Source organism: Lathamus discolor, chromosome 6, assembly GCF_037157495.1.
Source record: "Lathamus discolor isolate bLatDis1 chromosome 6, bLatDis1.hap1, whole genome shotgun sequence".
Taxonomy (NCBI): domain Eukaryota; kingdom Metazoa; phylum Chordata; class Aves; order Psittaciformes; family Psittacidae; genus Lathamus; species Lathamus discolor.
The window spans coordinates 16,069,371-16,089,575 of record NC_088889.1 but is presented as its reverse complement, the minus strand read 5'-3'; the positions used below and the strand labels follow the sequence as shown (position 1 = coordinate 16,089,575).

The 20,205-nt window shown below is 46.7% G+C and overlaps 1 protein-coding gene across 8 annotated transcripts in view; it reads right to left on the bottom strand.

Moving 5' to 3' along the window:
* KTN1 (kinectin 1) overlaps positions 1 to 19,916 on the bottom strand; it is a 79,839-nt gene extending 59,923 nt beyond the window's left edge. For 4 of the 8 annotated variants that reach the window (XM_065683048.1, XM_065683051.1, XM_065683052.1 and 1 more), the window contains exon 1: positions 19,764 to 19,916. The gene's annotated coding sequence lies outside the window, so the exon portion shown is untranslated. The remainder of the gene's footprint in view (positions 1 to 19,763) is intronic. The other 4 variants (XM_065683045.1, XM_065683049.1, XM_065683047.1 and 1 more) reach the window with 1 other exon arrangement.
* Between the last annotated feature and the right edge of the window lie 289 nt (positions 19,917 to 20,205).

Genomic DNA, 20,205 nt, shown 5'->3' with positions numbered 1-20,205 from the left:
GAGCTTCTGCTTCTGTAACATTAAGAGGCGAAGAGTGAAAGCTGAGCTGTCTGAGCAAGCAGGGATTTCAGTCCATCAAGCTTGCCCTGTGTTAACACTTCACTACCTTCAGCAGGTGAGCAATGCTGGGAACCAAGGGAGCCTCTGCAAAGGCTCAACATCCTCCTTAACTTTGCCATGCAAGGGTTACCCATTCCCCAAAACCCACTGCCTGGAGAACACCAGCAAGGAGCTGACTACATACGAACACCATTTTTAAGACAGGAAAATAAGATACTACGTATAAAACTCATCTGCCACTTACGTAAGGAAAAAGGCACAGCCACCAGTAAAATCAGTCTTCTCACAGCTTGGAGGTGATGCACTTCTAGGTATGCACCATCAAGAAACGCTCAAGGTCTAAACAGCACTGCCAGTTTTGACCCCAGTGGCAGAATTTAAACTATTTCTTCGCATTATTTCTAAACTCTACCTTTATATCTATGTTTCCATGCTCTGCTTACAGAAATCCTTTCAAATCTAAGGCTGAGGGGGAAGCATAATATACAGCAGTTCAAGCTCCAAGTTTATTTCATTTGAGTATTTGCCCTGACAGCATGATTTGTGCAGCAACACAAGAAAACTGTAGACACTTGAAACTACAGACTGAGCCATTCATGTATTATTCTCTGGAAAGGAGACCTGTTCAAGTGAAGCTCAACAGTGCTTGACACCTGCTACAAACTGCTAACACCACAAGAACAAAGCTTGTCAATAAATCTCGCTCTTCTTCCCTTTATTACACTGTACAATTAAGCCACTTGCAGAGCACAATCTCAGTGCTTCAAATGCCCTCAAGGTAAATATTTTCCATTCCAAACATGCCACTGTTTGTACCATCTGTTGTGCTCTATTAGCTCTCCATTGCTTCATGTTAGTTAACACAGACACACTATTTATTAAATTCTCCAAAAAAAGAGTAACTTTGCTTCAACAGAAGCTTTTACTTTTAGGGCTTTTTTAATTCATCCTTTAACCAACCCCCGACAAAAGGCAGCAGCAGCAGCACCAAGAACAAGCTGGGAGCACAATATGGCTACACAACACTGTCACCACTATCTGCAGACAACCTTGCCCTGTCCAAGCAGTGAGCACCTGGGTACCTCCAAGCAAGGGTTTGCCAGGAGCGCGCAGGTTTCACTGCAGCCTGGCCATCCAGGCAAGTTCATACAAGATAATGCAGGGCAGGGATGCACCATATGGCAGCTGACACCCTGAAACTACCTGGGCTGCGGGATAAAGCCCAGAGCTGGAATTAGCATCAGTGAAAGTAGAATGAGCAACCTCGCATTTATCCAGGGATAAAAGCATGCACACCCATTGCTGGCACAGAGTGAGGAATGGGCTGGAAAGCCATGCTTGGCACTCCTGCTCAGCAGTTTACCCAAAACTGCGCTGATGCCGTCACACCAGCAACCCACATGGTTCACCAAAGCATGAGTGCTAAGACACGGATACCAGAAAGAATGTGGCCAGGACTAGCGCAGTGATCATCCCCTGCACTTTGCACTGGTGAGACTGCACCTCAAACAGGGTATTCCATCAGAGACACCCACTACAAGATACTGAGGTGCTGGAGCATGTCTAAAGAAGGGCAGCAGAGCTGGTGAAGGCTCTGGAGCACAAGTGAGATGAGGAGCAGCTGAGGGAACTAGTTGTTTAGTCTGGAGAAAAGGAGGCTCAGGAAGACCTTATCACTCTCTACAGCTACCTGAAAGGAGGTTGTAGTGAGTGGGGGGTCAGTCTCACCTTCCAAGCAAGAAGCAACAGGACAAGAGGAAATGGCCTCAAGTTGCACCAGGGGAGGTTTAGGTTGGGATATAACGAAAAACGTCTTCACAGAAAGGGTTGTCAAGCACTGGAACAGGGAAGTTGGTCCAGGGAAGTGGTAGAGTCACCATCCCTGGAGGTATTCAAAAGATGTGGCACTTATAGACATGGTTTAGTGGTGGACTTGGCAATGTTAGGTTAATGGTTGGACTCAATCTAAAAAGGTCCTTTCTGACCTAAAGAATTCTATGAACTTATATTGTTCAGGACTAAAAAGTCCTGGGAAGCCAAAACATTTCATAGAATCATAGAATAGGTAGGGTTGGAAAGGACCTTAAGAACATTTAGTTCCAATCCCCCTGCCATGGGCAGGGACACCTCACACTAAACCACATCACCCAAGGCTCTGTCCAACCTGGCCTTGACACCCCTAGGAATGGAGTATTCACAACTTCCCTGGGCAACCCATTCCAGTGCCTCACCACCTTTACAGTGAAGAGCTTCTTCCTTATATCCAATCTAAACTTCCCCTGTTTAAGTTTTAACCCATTACCCCTTGTCCTGTCACTACAGTCCCTAATGAAGAGTCCATCCCCAGCATCCCTACAGCCCCCCTTCAGGTACTGGAAGGCTGCTATGTGGTCTCCACGCAGCCTTCTCTTCTCCAGGCTGAACAGCCCCAACTTTCTCAGCCTGTCTTCATACGGGAGGTGCTCCAGTCCCCTGATCGTCCTCGTGGCCCTCCTCTGGACTTGTTCCAACAGTTCCATGTCCTTTTTATGTTGAGGACACCAGAACTGTATGCAACAGTACAAGTGAGGTCTCACAAGAGCAGACAGGCAGAATCACCTCCTTCGACCTGCTGGTCACACTCCTTTTCATGCGGCCCAGGATACAGTTGGCTTTCAGGGCTGCAAGTGCACACTGAAGGCAGCTCATGTTCAGTTTCTCATTGACCAGCACCCCCCAAGTCTTTCTCCGCAGGGCTGCTCTAAATTTCTTCTCTGCTCAACCTGTAGCTGTGCCTGCGATTGCTCTGACCCAGCTGTAGGACCTTGCACTTGGCATCGTTAAACTTCTTAAGGTTGTTTGCAGTTGGTTTCTTGCAGTAACTGTGAGGGGATGTAATTTGGGACATAACTTGGAATGCCTCAGTGTCAGAGGAAAGCATCCTTGGCCCCATCAGCCTCCACAAGCTGTAAGTTTTCCCTAAAAAAAAAAAAAAAAACAAAAACCAAAACACCTCATCACAAGTTTCTAACAGACACACACACATCTGTGCTCTCCAAAGGCAGAAGATAACAAATTATCTTTACACTACCTTCCTCCAAAGTGACTGCCAACGATCAAAGACTTCCTTCTTTCAGCAGGAGAGGGCTGGAGGAGGACTGTGCCCAAGACAGCTCTCAGCATTATTCACCAAGTCTGTACCTTCCTGTCACTATTTCCAGGGCACCCCTGAGGCTTCCCCAGCTCCTTCCTTCACATGCTTCTGTACACACATGCTCTGCCCACACCACCATGAACTATTTGAGAGGTATTTAAACAGCCAGACAGCAAGCTCATGGTCTTTTGGGCAAGCATTTCCCCTTTCTCTGTTCTCAGAAAGAGAGCTGATGTTTGCCTTTCAATGGCTATGCACTTCTGTGCGTGGGGAACTGGGAAACGGTGCTTCTCAAAATACAAGGGGAAAAATGCTCACTACGTTTTCTCATAAAAGACTAACAAGCAGAAAAATCTAAACTAAAAGTTGAACACAGACACTGATTTTCTCAGCTTGCAGTTTTGCTCACATCCCAAGCAGGCAGCAAGGCAGCAAGGCAGCAATAGCAGCCAAGGTCACTCAACACAGCAGCTCCTAATAGATGGAACGGGGGATCTTCCGGCTGTTAACTTTTCACGGTGTGCATTACATCAGAAGGCATAGCTCAACAGCAAAAAAGGCAGCATGAGTATCCATAAAACACCAGCACAAACCATCAATAGTACGGCAAGGCAAGATGAGGGTACAGCCACCCAGAGAATCACTGCCTCTGTAGCCAGGCGGCAGTAACATCTCTCTTCTCCAAAGCAGCCATCTAGACAGAACCAGCAAACCCTCCCAGCCAGGCAGCTGTACCTTTTAGTCATGTTCTAGAAAAGAATTAAGTTCACATTTCTAATAGTCTGAACCTAACTGGATTAAGAAAACCACCCTTCAACTCCTCACCCCAGGGTTGCCCAGCTGCATTGCAATGCACAGCTTTTGCAGGTTTGCTCAAGGAACACCACATTGCAATAAACCCAACATTAACTCATTAGTTCTAGCTTTGCAAGCAATGCTAGAACCTGGGGGTTTGCTATAGCCATATTAATGCAGGGTTACATACTAAAAATAAGAGACAAAGCTAGCAGATTAATGGCCAAAGCTGAGTTCAGAATACCAATCTGAGCAGCAGTTCCACACTGTGTGGTTTTTGAGCATCAAGGAGTCTCCTGCAACATGAACCCATCCAGCAGCAGAAGCGAGGTACAGATTTAAGCCCCAACTCTCAGGTCAGCCAGACAAGCATTAACCATGCACAACTACACCTGAAATCTGTTTGTGCCCAGCATCAGATTGAGAGGTAAGAATCAAGCCATGCCTGTTTGTTATGCCAATTAGCTGTCTGGAAAGTTAATAAAGGTTTGTACAAGCCAAGTTGATGTGACAGTCTATAGTAGCTTGGGTTTACCACACACAAAAGCCATTTAGACAAGTTTAAAGCCACTGTGCACCTCAACAAAGGCCTTTTGACATCCACTGTAGTCTACTGTACAAATACATATTCACAGTATAATCTTTGCCTCTGATCCATAGAAAGTCTCTACCATCTCCTGCAGCCAGAGGCAAATACTATATGGTAGCTCTAACACCAAGGGCCACTTTGCCATGGCTCTTTCACAGCTAGCATGGCACACTTTTTCCTACGGCACAGGGCTTTTGCATACACCAGCACAGCTGCTTGCCCATCCTTCAGCTGGGGTCAAAAAGCTGCCCATTCCCCATCTTATTCCCTGCTCCATCTGCTGACACAACCACATGCAGTCTTATTTCCAAAGCCGGCTCTGCCAAAACAAGGCCAGGTGAAGGGTTTCAGCTATCAGGCTATCTTACTTCAACACAGCTTAATTCTTTTCTGACACAGCAATTAGTGGCACAAGCATAAGTGCATTTATTCTGAGACTTCTGCACCTACCCCTGCCATGCTCTATTACTTCCATTTGATTAAAACAAGCTCTACAGCACACACAGCAATTACACAGGTGACTCCCCTCTGGTCACAAACAAGGCAGAGCCCTGAATTCCAAGAAAAAAAATTTAAAGGTCATCTCCTGAAAAATATGGGGCTTCTACAGCCCTTTCATCTCTTTAAATCCAATTCAGTCTCTGCAAATGGAAGGAGAGAGGAAAGCAGGTATGAGCAGTAGCTTCTCAGTACTCAAATTCCTCTCAATACTCACCTGGAGTATTGTGTGCAGTTCTGGTGTCCTCAACATAAAAAGGACATGGAACTGTTGGAACAAGTCCAGAGGAGGGCCACGAGGATGATCAGGGGACTGGAGCACCTCCCGTATGAAGACAGGCTGAGAAAGTTGGGGCTCTTCAGCCTGGAGAAGAGAAGGCTGCGTGGAGACCACATAGCAGCCTTCCAGTATCTGAAGGGGGGCTACAGGGATGCTGGGGATGGACTCTTCATTAGGGACTGTAGTGACAGGACAAGGGGTAATGGGTTAAAACTTAAACAGGGGAAGTTTAGATTGGATATAAGGAAGAAGCTCTTTACTGTAAAGGTGGTGAGGCACTGGAATGGGTTGCCCAGGGAAGTTGTGAATACTCCATTCCTGGGGGTGTCAAGGCCAGGTTGGACAGAGCCTTGGGTGACATGGTCTAGTGTGAGGTGTCCCTGCCCATGGCAGGGGGGTTGTAACTAGATGATCTTGAGGTCCTTTCCAACCCTAACTATTCTATGATTCCATTCTGTGATTCCATACTTCCACAGCAATCTGCAAAGAAAAAGCAGCTAGAATGAAACCGCTTCCCTTTCCCAGTGCATACACCAAATTTAACTATCAAATATATGTTCCCATATTATGCATCCTTGTTTATGTTTTAATATGTATGTAAAATGAGACAAGCAAGAGAAGAGGCCTCTGGTCCTGCTTTTTTTATTTTTGCCTTAGCGGATTTCTGTGAAAGTATGAATGGCATCTCAGTCCTGGGAGCCTAATGCTCATTAAAGAAAACCCACAGGTTTTTATATACAAGAACGGCAAACAGTCAAGGAAAAGACCCAAGTGTATTATCTGGCTATGCAGGTAATTACCTCCCTGCAAGCCTCACTCACACAGCTCCAATATCATTCACCTTTCCTCAGGTAGCCTGGCAGAAGCTGCACTGCTGCCCAGGCCTCAGCTCCCTAGGCAGGCACAAGCTATCCTTGCTTTGAATCCAGGGCAAAGTAGATGTCCTCAGCACCAGAACAACAGGAAAACCACAACATACTGCTAACAAGGATGGCATCTTGTTTAGGGGATACATTTCTGAATTCTGCAAGTAGCTACACAGAGGTCCATCCTTATTGCTCAATTCTCCAAATTTCTACTCAACTTTGCCTGTAACAATATTGTTCAGATGACATTTTAGCCTACTCACTTGAATTTCTCTAGGCACACAACCAAGTTTTAAATCTCTCACTTGTTCTGTAGGTCTCCACAATGCCTGGTGCTAAAGCTTTTCTCCAAATGTCCTGCCAAAACAGCAGCAGCAATGGAGAAGCAAAAACTAACCAGCCTTGGAAGGTTCACAAGTCACTCAGAGCAATGTTTAAGCAGGTCCATACAGCTGAATTTATTAACCTTTGTAACATACCACGATAGTGCAGAGACTGACAAAATTATGCTACAACTGAGCCACGTACAGCCATGTACAGCCTAACAGTGTCATGATGCATTCAGCAAGCTTCCACCCATGGTCAACACGGTCTTGCAGGAACTTAGGGAGGAAAGAGTATGAGTGCACAGAGCTCAGGGCACAGGAGGAAGATAAGAAACCTCAAAATAAGCGAGAGCATTGGGAAATTTTCCTATAGCAGTGTACCAACCAAAGCGTTCCTGCAAGAATATACTACATTTCTGGAAGTAGGAGTATTAGCCTCTTTCACATTACAATTTCTTTCCCTACAAAAATAAATCTGGTTATTCTTAGTATGAACACCATAAAAGTTACTTTATCCAGACTTATTTTTAAATGTGCATTTTAACAGATGAGAACAGAATCCTTCTGCCAAAGACAGGTATTAACCCAGGAGAATCTAGCTTCAGACTCCTTAACCATACAAGATTTCACTGAAGTACGCACCCGCAGTGCTTCACCCTGTTGCGAAAGGAACAAAGGAAAAGGAAATGACTAATCAAAGCAGCAGCACATTAATATACCTTGGTATGTGGAAAGGGAAAATTGTAGCGGGTATTTTTAACATTCCCAACAGGGGAAGGTACTGGCATGTGTACACCAGCTGCCACGGAGGCTCAGCAGCTCCTGGAAGCAGTGAGGGAAGCTGTGTCTAGGACAGGAGTTCTGTATTTTCCACTGCATGCGTGGTTCGCAAGTCGGCTAACAATGCCTTTCTTAATGACACACCTAGAACAGAGGCACAGCTGGGGCAAACGGCAATGCCTCTGTGATAACAGGTGCACTTTGACTTCAACTGTGGGAGAAACAGCCTGGAGAGGTGCTCCAGGTGAGAGCTTCTCAGCGCACTGCCCCACCGGCGGCACTCCTACAAGTCCCACTGCCACCCAGCTCTGTCAAGCAAAAGACAGAATCACAGGATATTAAGAGTTGGAAAGGACCTTAAGATCATCCAGTTCCAACCCCGCTGCCATGGGCAGGGACACCTCACACTAAACCATATCGCTCAAGGCTCTGTCCAGCCCAGCCTTGAACACTGTCAGGGATGGAGCATTTACCAGTTCTCTGGGCAATCCATTGAAGTGCTTCACCACCCTCACAGTAAAGAACTTCTTCCTTACACGTAACCTGAACTTCCCCTGTTGCAGTCTGAACTCATCACCCCTTGTCCTGTTGCTACAGTCCCCAATGAGTCCCTCTCCAGTATCCTTGTAGGGCCCTTGTGGATATTGGAAGGCTCCTAGGAGACAGGGGAAAAGAAACCTCTCCCTGTGGCACATGGCATCCTGCAAGTCACAGCTCACCCACATACAACAGAGCACAACCCCTTCCCACACCTTCCCAAGCTTCTCAAAGCTCTGCATTGCCTGTACACACACAAGGGCCACACTGCCAGCAAAACACTACACCTTCAAGTGTTTCCTTGCAATTACTTTGCCACTGCACCTACACAGCCAAGCCACCGAGATCCCAGTAAAACTAGATATAATAGCCGAGTTTTAATCCCACACTCTTGCTGCCAGCTGCCTCCACTGGAAGCTCTTTGGGGCAGCCACAGTAACAGGTTCACTCAGACCAACTGGGCAGAGGCCTGAAGGACTACTGCGATTATCCCAAAATTGGAGCTTTCAAACCCCTTCCTAAGAGAGATCAAACCCAATGAACCTAGAAAGTGCCCACTATGGGCATTTGTGCAGTGGGATGGCACAGCACAAAAGCATTGCTCACTCAGTAAGACAGAAGTTGGACTGCTGCCTGTCTGTCCGGCTGCAATTGTTCCTACATTTCATAATTAAGGGCTACAATTCACTCTTTTTCTAATGCCAAACCCCAAAAGACTTGTTGTAACAAAATCATTTTAAATGCTATACGGAAAGCTGCTGCTGAACCAACCATAATCATCCAGATCTTGTAGTTCCAACACTGTTGAATGCAAAAGATATAGAGAAACTAATCTTTAATGTTCTTGCAGAGCAATTTTCAAGCAGCCACCCAGCACACAGCTAGAAGCCCAAAGCTTAAGCAGGTCTTTACCCTGATATTGCAAAATGACAACCCTGGTCATTCCACCAACAAGATTTTCCCATTATTTCTGTTCAGTGTGCTGTTAAACACAACTATACAAAGAGACTGGACCACTGACAAAAAAGTGCTTCGTTAACCTCGCAGTGACTCAACAATCCCATTGTTAAACCACAGTGGACAAAAGGAGAAGCCAACAGCAGATGGATGCTCTCATCTATTTGAACTCTTAGAGGAAGATGAGATTGACCTGCCTTGGAAGCAGGCTGCAAGTTAAAGGAGAGTTGTTAACTCACAGAGGGCAATCAAAACTCTTAAGTGATTGTGAATCCTATCAGATCTAGATGCTTTCATGTGGTTTCTTCTAACTACCTGAAGTTCAAGATACTATTTACTGCATTACATTATGTCTAAGTAGTTGAGTGATTTCAGTTTTCTCTAAAGAGAAGAAAGCACAATTGCTGCATCAAAATTACTGTAAATATGGCACAGACCTTGCTAAATGAAAGCATCAGAAAGCAGCATCTGAAACAAGACTGCTGTGCCCCATTATCAGGCTAAATTTTGATAAACCTTTAGCTAGAAAAGGAGATGAAATCAACAGGCAATTTTTTTCTCTCTCCTCACCACATACAGTACCGTGGGAGGAAAAAAAGTGGAAATGAGTATGCATCAGTTAAAGAACCAAAGATCAGGGTAGTAATATATTTTCAAATATGCCAAGAGTTTAAAACGCAGGAGTATGCAGTTAGTTCTCAAGATTTTAAAAGGGCCACTTCAGTTTAGGCTAGACTATAGAAGGAATGTAGACTCAATGTACAGAAAGCAAAGTTCACATAAGTTGACAGAGGCATCACAAATAAGAGTTATCATCAGCATGTGCAGCACAACTACCAAACTAGGACTTGGGAAACATGAGTACTATGAGCCTCCCCAGCCTGGAAATGCCTCCTCTTCAGCCTACACAGCTGGGCAAGCGCTGCATCAGCATGCCTATTTTTGCTTTTAATACAGTAAAACACAGCTGTGGCTCAGAAACACACAAAGCCATCAGAAAACCCAAAGAGCCAGGCCTGAGCTAGCATTACTTGCCATGCTTGCTTCCTTCTGAGCAGGTACAGTTATGCTGACCTGAACTACACCCAAGCAAAGAGGGGCGATACCCACAGATCAGCTTCCTCCAGCTCTTACCTTGCAGGGTGGGGTTCAAGCCAGGGGACAATGCTGGCATAGAAGCAACCGGGTAGGAACTGGCTATGAATGCATTTTGCCTGCAAGTCAGAAAACTCTCAACCATCAATCCAACAAGGTGCTCAGTGCTGTAATGGTGAATCTGCAGCCTCTGCACACAGCACAGGTGCTGTGCTTTATTTCACCTGGCAATAGAGCAGCAGCAGACTCCTACTCACCACTCTTGCCAGTTAGAGATGAACCAGACCCCTAGGACTCCAGGGAACGTGTTTAACTGATACAAGAGGCTTCTACCATTCACTCTTTCGCTAGCAGCAACCAATGCATTTTTATCCATTATCACATTAGAAATGACAACTGCAAAAGAGGGTTGGATTTTATTACAACTGTGAACTAAATTTAAAATCACCTGCCAGATTAAAATGTTGTTCGTGCCATTTTTATGAAACCTTCAAACACAGGGAATATGTAGAGGTACATTCAGGACTGAACTTGAACCACAGAAGCTTCTGCCAATGATAAGCTTCCTACAACACAAGTATTTTGACTTTCTGCTCCAGCACAAACTTGTACCTGATGAAGTCTAAACAGACTCCTATCCTCAAGACTTCCACAGCAGACATGAGTGAATTTGACTGATCTATAGTAAAGCTGTCCTTCCCAGTGTATTCTGAAGTATAAATTGCATTATGAGCTGGAACTTCCAACTCAATTTAAAAGCACAGCATAAACTTTAAGAAATTGCTGCTTAACCATGGTATTTCCCTACTGAGATAGGTGAAGCATTAAGGTTCCTCTCCACTCTCATTTGAGACACTGCATGTAGCCCACTTACCAAGGATGGCACTAACAGCTCACCTCATTATCTAACTAAACCTCTTGCTACAACAGGGACCTCACTGGCCATAGCTCCACAAGATATCACCACTTCCACACCAAGGAGATGTGCTCCTAAACAGTAGCACTACACATTCCTCTCCATAAGGTTTCTTTTCACCTTTTTAACCATTCTGTGCTTCAGTCTGCTGAAGGACCACACATGTAACACATACAACAATACACAGTGCCAACTCAGCATGGAATCTCAGATCCACCTTTAGGATCTGGGCGAGCAGCTTAAGGTCACAGGTACTCAGGAACCAGTGCAGTATTTTGGCAGCCTCCACAGCAGCACTTAAAAACACCCTGAGTAGAAGGCTGAACTCCCCTCCCACATCAGGGAAAAGGCTTCAGCTCCTCCACAGACTTGCTTATACACACCTGAATTACTCCTTCACCACATCGTCCATGGTTCTTTTACCACCTTCCTCACGTGGTTTTTGAGACCCCAGATAAGTGATGCTGAGGCTTGCTAATGTTCCTCTGAGCAGTAGCAGCCACCCAGAAAACCCCACAATGCTCCTTAGCCATACTTGTCCTAGTTCCACAATCCAGCTCAATGAATAACCCCAGATACAGCACAATGCTGGGAGTTGGACAACACCACACAAAAAAACCCCGAAAGATGTGCTCAATGTGTGCATCTCTATGGGTTTCCTCTACTTGTGACCATAAGAACAAAACTTGTAAGAGCTTCCTAAAAGGACTTCAAATATGCATTTCACTGTTTTCATAATTTTGAGTTAAGTCAATAACCTAACAACCCAGAGCCCTTCCCCAAAAACAGTCTCATAACACATGCATGAACACATGTCCCAGTGCACTCAGCTTTACTGATGAGCACAGTACTCATCTGAACTCGAACATGCCAGGTTGTTAAAAAGACCTAAAACTGCTCAGCAGCAGAAACACAAAGTAATTGAGGTCATTCCTCTCCACACTCTGCTCCTCCTTTGGCATTCAAGGACTGAACAAACACTTCACCACATCTAAACTTACAGATCTAAACTTACTAGCCTCCAACTTCAGTTACACTTTATCACTCCAGTAGCCTGTAATGGGGAGTGAGGATTAAGAAATGTACTTAGAAATACATACACTGGACCAGAAGCCAAAGAATTCTTCCTCTGCCCACACAAACAGCATGGAAAAAAGGTACAAACTGGGAGATCAAGGGCTGGAGACTGAAAAGGCAGGCTTGTAATGGAAATATCTGCCCAAGAATTTTCACAAGCCTTTAAAACTTCTGAAACCTAACCCCTTCACTAGCACTTTTCACATGCCTCAGACTGCAGACCAGGTTATGCAAGCTGTAATTAAGCCTCCAGAACCCTCCCCTCCCACCCACAGTGCTCTGCACCTCCCCAAATCCACGTGTGGAAGTATACCAAGGTGTAGAAGACACATACCTGTCCCTCCCATAACTGGCCAAGTGTACTGCCACGTGTGCAGAAAAGCCCAGCTTCGTTGTGCATGTTGAACTAGGCTCTAACCCATTAAAAGCTACTTTAAAAAAACCCAACTGTTTTTACATATGTACACATAAGCTGTAAAGAGGTTTACTAAATCTAGCACACAATCCAATCCCAACAGTAGCGCAGCACAGGCTGTAGATAGGAAGTGACCTGGGGTGAAGGTAACAAGGGAGAACTGTCAGTACCCCCCCACTGAGCTGCCATGAGAAAGTCCAGGGAACCCAGTAAAATTCTAAAACAACCTCCATAAATCCTCCCTGCATCTTGGTGGTTCCCAAGGCTTTGGAAGACCTCTGCCTCTCTTCTGGGCAATGCTCCTCATTGTCCACACTAGGACAGGCTTGGCAAGGGCACCTTCTCAACAAACATTCAAGCAAACAGCTCCACATTGGTCAGAGCTTGAACTTGAAGAAGTGAATCTTTGAGGCACCTCCACCATTTACAGTAATAAATACAAGACAAGGCAGCATAAACAGAAAAAGCAGCAGTTCTTTATCAGTTCATCACAGCTGAAGCCACACATGCTGGCAACAGGTATTTGCACAAGCAAAGGTCAGTAGGTGTACCATGCAATACAGCATTCACCCACAGACACCACCTTCTGCCAGCATCCCAGTACCACACCTCACAAAGACACTGCCTGGTCCTGGAGAAGGTTGTGCCAAGGGTCCCCAGAAGACAGCAAGTTAAAGGAGGCAGAAGAGTTCCTGCCTAATCCCAGGGGAAAAAGGCCCTTCCTGGCACAGCACTGATACACTCTGTTCACTTTCCGGATTGCAAAATGCCCTGTGAAAGATAACTGGGTATGATCTGCTGTAGCCATGGTGCTGCTCTCAGGTACAGCTGGAGCTGAAATGTGGAAGGGCAGAAGAGATGCTGCAGTTGGTTTCACACATTTTAGGTCCATGCGTAGCATAGCATTAAGGGAAAGGAAATGCCTACATGAAAGCCAAGCTGGGATGACCCCATGTAACATAAGCAATGACTTGGTGGACAACTCAGTGGTAATCATCACAGAAGCCTTTCAAACCCATCTGGATACTGCCTTCTGGGACCAGGCTTGGGCTCCCACCCCTGCTGCAGCAGAGATCCTGAAAGGAAGACACATGCAGGAAGCAGCCCTGCTACCATAGAAGAGCTTTTTCCCCACTCACCCACCAGCTAACTGCCAGCACAAAGCCCAGGCAGCATGGTCCTGGCCAGAACAGCATTAGCAGCTGGTCAGCTGGTGACCTCTCAGCATCTTCAACTGCAGGCACCTGGCTTCTGCTTTCCCTTCTGTTAAATGGAAGCTAAGTGCCTCCATCCTGCCTGCCACACAAGGGCAGACAGACGTTACCATGCGAGAGCCTGGCAGCAGCACAGGGCAGGTACCCAGCAGAGACGCCCACGTGAGCCAAATGCAAGTTACTGGCTTTAAACACGCCTGTTACTAGCACTCTCAACCACAGGCTCAGGAACCCTTCACTTCCTCCAATAAACTGGACTTTCTTCCTTTGTAATTACAGAGTATGGCCTTTTAAACTTAAAGCCCCACAGCAAATAGGCTGAGGGGAAAAATAAAAGTCATAGATTAAGCCAGCAATAAAAAAAATTACCAGTTAACTGATACTATAGGCTCTCTTATCAGTCAGTCACGATCCGGTCCAATCCTGGTGCGTTCCCTGAAGAGCTGCACCTTGTGCAATAGCTTAGTCATCATCTTCCTTGACAGCTATGCACTTGCAAATAGATTACGAGTCTACTCACATTTTCCCAGGAACATTTTCTCCTCCACCCTACTACAAGCAGGACAGCAGCAGAGCACTGCCGAGCCAAGGGGCAAGCAGCTTGCTCCCTCGCAGGGGAGAAGACAGTGCTTTTATCTCCTGGACTCAACAACTTCCTTTCTGTGCAGTTGCAGGCAGACAAAAGACACCTTTACACAGACCGGAATGAGATGTACTAAAATTTGTCACATCCCTGAAATAAAATACCCTGCTTGCCATTTTCAGTCCATATGGGAAAGTGCAAAGCAGTATTAAGCCAGCATTTCTTCTACAAGAAAGCCTTGCAGGGTCGGATTTGGAAGCAAAGGAATAAGTAGCCCAAAATAACTCTGGTTCAGTTTATATTGCTCTGGCGGGTGACACAGCTAAATGAAATAACACTGGACTGAGGTACTTCCCCTCCACAGGATGGAGCTGGATTGTTTTTGGAAGTGCCATGAATCACAGGCATAAATATACCAGGCTTTAAAAGCCTTCAACACCCATGTAATTCTGAACTCAAGCTTTATTTTCTCTGGGTCATTCAACACATGCTCAACAAGCTGGACACCAGATAGGCAGGCTGAGAAGGTGAGATATTCAAATAATATGCACCATCCAAAAAACAACTTGTGCTTTGCTGGACATCAGCACACCTGAGACGGAAAAAGCCCTCCGTTATGCTCAATTAGTCATTCAACTACAATTTTAAGGAAATCGGGAGTTTTGCTGTATTTCCTCAACTTTACAGCATAAAAGGGCTTAAAGATGTTTCCTGCAGCAGGGGAGCTGTTAGCAATGTAGTGGCTGTTCTCAAGCAGAGCAGTGATTTGCAGGATTGCCTGGCTGCGAGCTGAACCAGACAGTGCAGTGCAGGCAGCAGCAGCAGCAGCCAGGAGGGAGGGGTCCAACAGGAAGAGCAAAAAACCTGCAAGAAGCGCTTCTTTCCATACTTTACTACCATTGAAAATCCTGCACGCCTGACAGAAACAGCAGCAGGGAGCTGTTACTAACAGCAGAGGACAAGGCTATTTATAATAGGGATTACTAGTGCAAGAAAATGATTAGCTTGCCCACATCAGTAATTTACAGCACTTTCCCTGAGTTATAACGCAGCCTCAGTGATCTACAAGCAAAGATGTGGTTTCATTTGAAAAAGAAAAAATGCTACTCTTCTAAATAAGTCTTCTTCGAAATTAAAGGGAATTTAGAGCTGTGATTTTTGATAAGCAGGGTAGCCACAAAGCACTAACAAAACCAAAGAACACTGCAGGAAACAAGAAGGGCAGCATACAAGTAACTATTTTACTTCTGATTAACCCACAAACATTAAAGTTGCCATCCTTCTCCTCTCCCTCCTATCCCACACACATAGCACAGCAAAATTCAAGGCCTGAAGCTCCTAAATTATTTCTTTCCATCATATCATTGCAAGGAGACAATATACTTCATGTTAGAAAGTCAGAGAAGAAGCCTTCGAGAGTTTCATGTACATACACGCTACATAAATCATTCCTTTTTCTGTCTTCCACAGTACATAAGAGACTTAAAAGAAAAATCACCTTTAGTTAAATGGGAAGCATTAAAAAGGATCATGAGATTTGCATTCTTCAGCACCTCAAATTATTACAGTTTCCACATCTACGACTTCCTCTTCCCCACCAAGCTTCAACTGAAGAATGCTCGTATTTGAGAGGATTTTGGCATTTCTCATACCAAGACACTGGAGTATCCAGGCCAACAAGAGAGCAGAACTTATGCATTCCCGGGAGATCTCCATTTAATTTTGCTGTATGGATAGACACTGCACCAAGCTTGCACCCTGCCCAGGACCTATATTTAGGGGCTGAGATGACCTGACAGTGCCCCCATAAGCTCATTTATTCACTTATTCATTCTAATATAATCTAATTAAACTGCAGCAGTCCTGCACACAAGCATGGAAGCAACCAAAAGAGGATAAATTCACATGCAGGGAACCTGGCCCAGATGCTGCTTTAGTTCTCACATCAGGAGAAGAAAAACCCTTCCAGAGGAATGACAGGAACTACAATGCCTGCATACCACCTCCCTGCTTGGAGCAGCACCTGGATTCACTCTGCTTCTCCCCCCTGCCAGCTGAAGAGCAGTTCTTCAATCTAAGAAGCAGGAGAGTCAAAATCAACATACAGTGCTTATCAACATGAGCACTGCTGCTCCCGCTCCAAACTCATTGGAAATAACAGACACCACGAAGCACCACGGGGTGCAGGGCAGGGGAGGGGAGGGGGATAAAAATCAGGAATCCAAGTCTCTCAGGCAGTGCCCACACCAGCAGCACAGATGTGCTCCCAAACAAGAGACCACAGAAATCAGACTGGAGAAGTCCACACGGTAAAAGAATTACTTTAAAAGCTCCACTCTGGCAAGAAATAGGAAGTTTTCAGAGCTCAGAAGTCCCCGCTCTCCTGCAAGCAGCTGTAGCATGCAGGCATGCGAACAGGAAGAAGCTTTTACATTTCCAAAGCCATAAATAAATATTTCTTTTTTTAAAGGGATCGTGTGTTTTATTTGCTTGGACATCTTGTATAACGATGAAAAGAGAAACAGATTCCTAAGAGTCATGAGCTGGTAATTCTCCAATCTATCATCTCTGTAGTTTATGCACAGTGATTTGTCTGGGAAAGATTTAGCCCAGCAACTCCCCATCTCATTAGCCTAAAACAACCACCCAAGGAATGTCAAAGAAGTCTGGGAGCTCAGTGCAGCAACAGACCCCCCTCAAAATTACTCTTTTTTAAGAAATAATACGATGCTGCTGCTTCGCCAACACAGAGCAGGAAGCTTAACTGCTAAACACAGGTGCATAAAATTACCTGTATATTAAAAAGGTTTTGACAGGTAAAAGCAAAAGGTTTTCACTAAGAAGGAAATCCTGCAAATATAGGTAAAAGAACAACAGGAAGAGACTTAAAAACCTTTGACTTGTTTAACCTACTAAAACAAGTGGTCAAGAGGGGATCAGACTGCTCTGATTACATCAGGGAGGGAAAACAATGTTTTAAACCAAATGGCAATGCCAGAACAAAACCAGATTACACAAACAGGCCATAAACACCACGAGGATGGAAATTTAGTGATTGCTCCAAGACCAAGAGAAACCTCTCAACAGCTCTCTTCCAGAGATGGGACAAAGAATAAACTGACAAGTTTCACCTTAAAAGCAGTTATGTTACAAAATGCATCAACAGCACAGATGGGTGCTATAAACAGGGAAACTAAACTTGATCAGGGGCTCTCTTCCACTCTTCGGTTCTTACAAGCTCGCTTGCTGCTGCAGCTCTTAGAGTGGATAGCAGGAATGAAGAATTACCCTCCTCCTGCCACTCTGTTTTCTTCTCCACCCCTCCAGGATGAGGCAGGGGATATTCATGCTATTTACTCAGGCACGTAACTGGGGTATGATTAGGGAACTAAACTTGGGAGCTGAAGCTCTCACAAAGTCAATGGCAAGAGGTGGGTGTCTTGGCAGCAGCAGGGGAAGGGATTAGGAGCAACCAAGCTTGATGCTTAAAATAAAACACATGTCCTCACTCCCCATGTCCTTATGCTCAAGGGTCTCGGACAAAGCCATATTTAATCTATAAGCATCACCTTCAAAATTCATGGGGAATTCCAGTTTCTGAGGCATCTTGTTAACCTTGGGCTTACACCACTGACAGTCAAGCAATGATTAGACACTTTTAAGCAACACCAGCAAGAGCAGATGATGCAAACAAAAGCTGCTACATAGCTAATCAAATAACACCACAGTTTTACAAAGGCTTGAAAAAGTCTTTCCCTTTTCTTCAAGGGGTCTCAAAACCAAACTAGTTAGCAGGATTAGTTATCTGTAATGGGGGTTTTCTGACAGTGGAGGGTAAAGAATCAAAAGCTAATAGTGTTCTTCATATTCTACTGCTGCTACTTGTGAGAGAAGAAAGCATCTTTTTGTGACTAGATAGGGGAAAAAGAATAAATCAATTAACAAAAAAAGTTAATAACTCTAACAGGGAATTAGTGTTTCTAGCCAAACCCCAACCTTTCCCTGCTGCAGTTACACACAAAAGTTATTTTAATCACAGTATGCAGAAAGCAGCATCAGCATATGAGGCAAGAGAAAAAATATGTGGTAAAGCAAGTTGCGTAGCCTGTTTGCGGACAGAAATTACAGTGCGGTTATAGGGAAGAGGTCCACAAGGCAGAGAAACGCTTCCAGCCCAAACCAAAGAGGAGGACATTAGCGATTCACTGAGAAAACATGCAACGAAAATATTTGAAAGAAAGTGGAACATGGGAACTGAATTCACTTTTAACTTCTGCAGCAATTACTTCAGACTTTCCAGAGAGGATTTTTGCCTCGTCATACAGAAAGAGATGCTAAACAGAATTTGCCAGTTACATCTACTAAACGTCATGCGCATTGTTGGAGAGAAGCAGCAACGGAAACACAAGGAAAAAAAACCCTTTTTAAACAGTTTTCTGTTCTTTTGAACTATAGCTGAGTATCAGCTCAGCATCTCTTCCTTAGCTCACTACAACAAAGCAAGAAATAATCTTTGAGTTCTGCTAGCAGCGACCTCAAAATACACAGCAGAGCCTCTGGAAAAGGCAGGCTATAAACTGGCAAACCTAAAGCACACAGGTGCACGCACATCACTGGAAAGCAGCATCTGGCACTGCCTAATGCAGAAAAGACACTATGCTACGTTATTCTTAATAGCCACCTACTTAATTAAGATACTTCATCAATTGAAAATAGCTGGGTACAAAACACATAGCTCTGCAGTCCTGTCTTCCCCACCATCACACTTCCCCCCTTAATAACCTGCACGGCAGAGGGAGGCCTCCAGGAATGGAGCAGTAAGTTGCGAATAGACAGAAGAGACAGGAGGGTACCACCACCTCTGAGGTTAACGCCGCTGCGTGCACCCGGCACCGGCGCTGTACCAGAAAGGCAGAGGCAGCTTTAAATTAAGATACCCCTGACAAACATCACCTGCGAACACGGGGAAAGGCAGCTGGCTTTCCCGTGCGAGGTTAGCACTGCCACAGGAACACAAAATGGGCCGGGCTGTTCCAACCGGCAAAGCGCAATGCTTCACAGAAGTTTGCGAGGCCAGCCGGGCGCTGCAGCATTCGGCTCACGCCTAACCTCACCCCGGGGGCCGAAACCCCGGGGGAACTCACATACATCACATTCTGGGGATCAATTCGCCCTCCGGCAGCGGGCGGGTACACACGCACACCTACGACCCATACATCATTCTCCCCCATTTTAGCAGCTCCCTTGGCTCGGGAAGGCTCCCGGGGGACGTGCTCCGGCGGCACCGACCTCCCCCGCCCGGCGGGGCTGCACTGCCCCAGAGGCGCGGCTGCGGGAGGCCCCCGGCAGCAGCAGCCCCACGGCCGCGAGTGGGAGCGGCTTCTCCCCCCCACCCCCGAGCGGGGCCCCCGGCGAAACCCCCGCCCTCAGCGCCCCCGGGGAGGGCGGCGGGGGCCGCCCGGCCGAACCCGCAGCCCGGGGCCCGCCCCGCCGCCCACCTGCCGGCGCCGCGCCCCGCGGCCCGGCCACGCCGAGGCCTAGGCCCACCGCCCCTCGCCGGGCAGGCCGCGGGCAGGCCCCGGCCCCAAGCCCAAGCCGGCCCTCCACGCCGCCGGGCCGGGCGCTCCCCGGGCGGCACTCACCGTGAGACGCGGCGGGCCAGGCCGAGCTGGGCCGGGCCGTGCAGAGCGGATCGGCGGCGACGGAGCAGCGGCAAGCCGGTGCTTGCGCGGCGCTGGCGGGCAGGAAGGGAAGGAGGGAGGGAGGAGGCGGCACCGCACGTCCGCCGCGTCTGCCGGCCCCCCCGCCTGTTAAAGGCGCGGCGGCGACGGCCCCGCCGCTCCCGTCCGCCCCGCCCGGCCGGGTCCCCAGCCCAGCCTGTCCCACGCGCGGAGTCACCCCCGCCAGAGCCCACACCGCTGCGGGGAGCGCCCGGGTGCCCCGCACGGGTACCCCGGAAACGGGGATTTCCCCCTCCGCAGGGAGCCTCCCCGCCGCCATCCCCACGTGTGCGGGTACATCCACCCGGAGCCTTCCGCGTGCGGCGATCCCACCCCCCAGACCTCCTCCATGCGAGGATCCGCA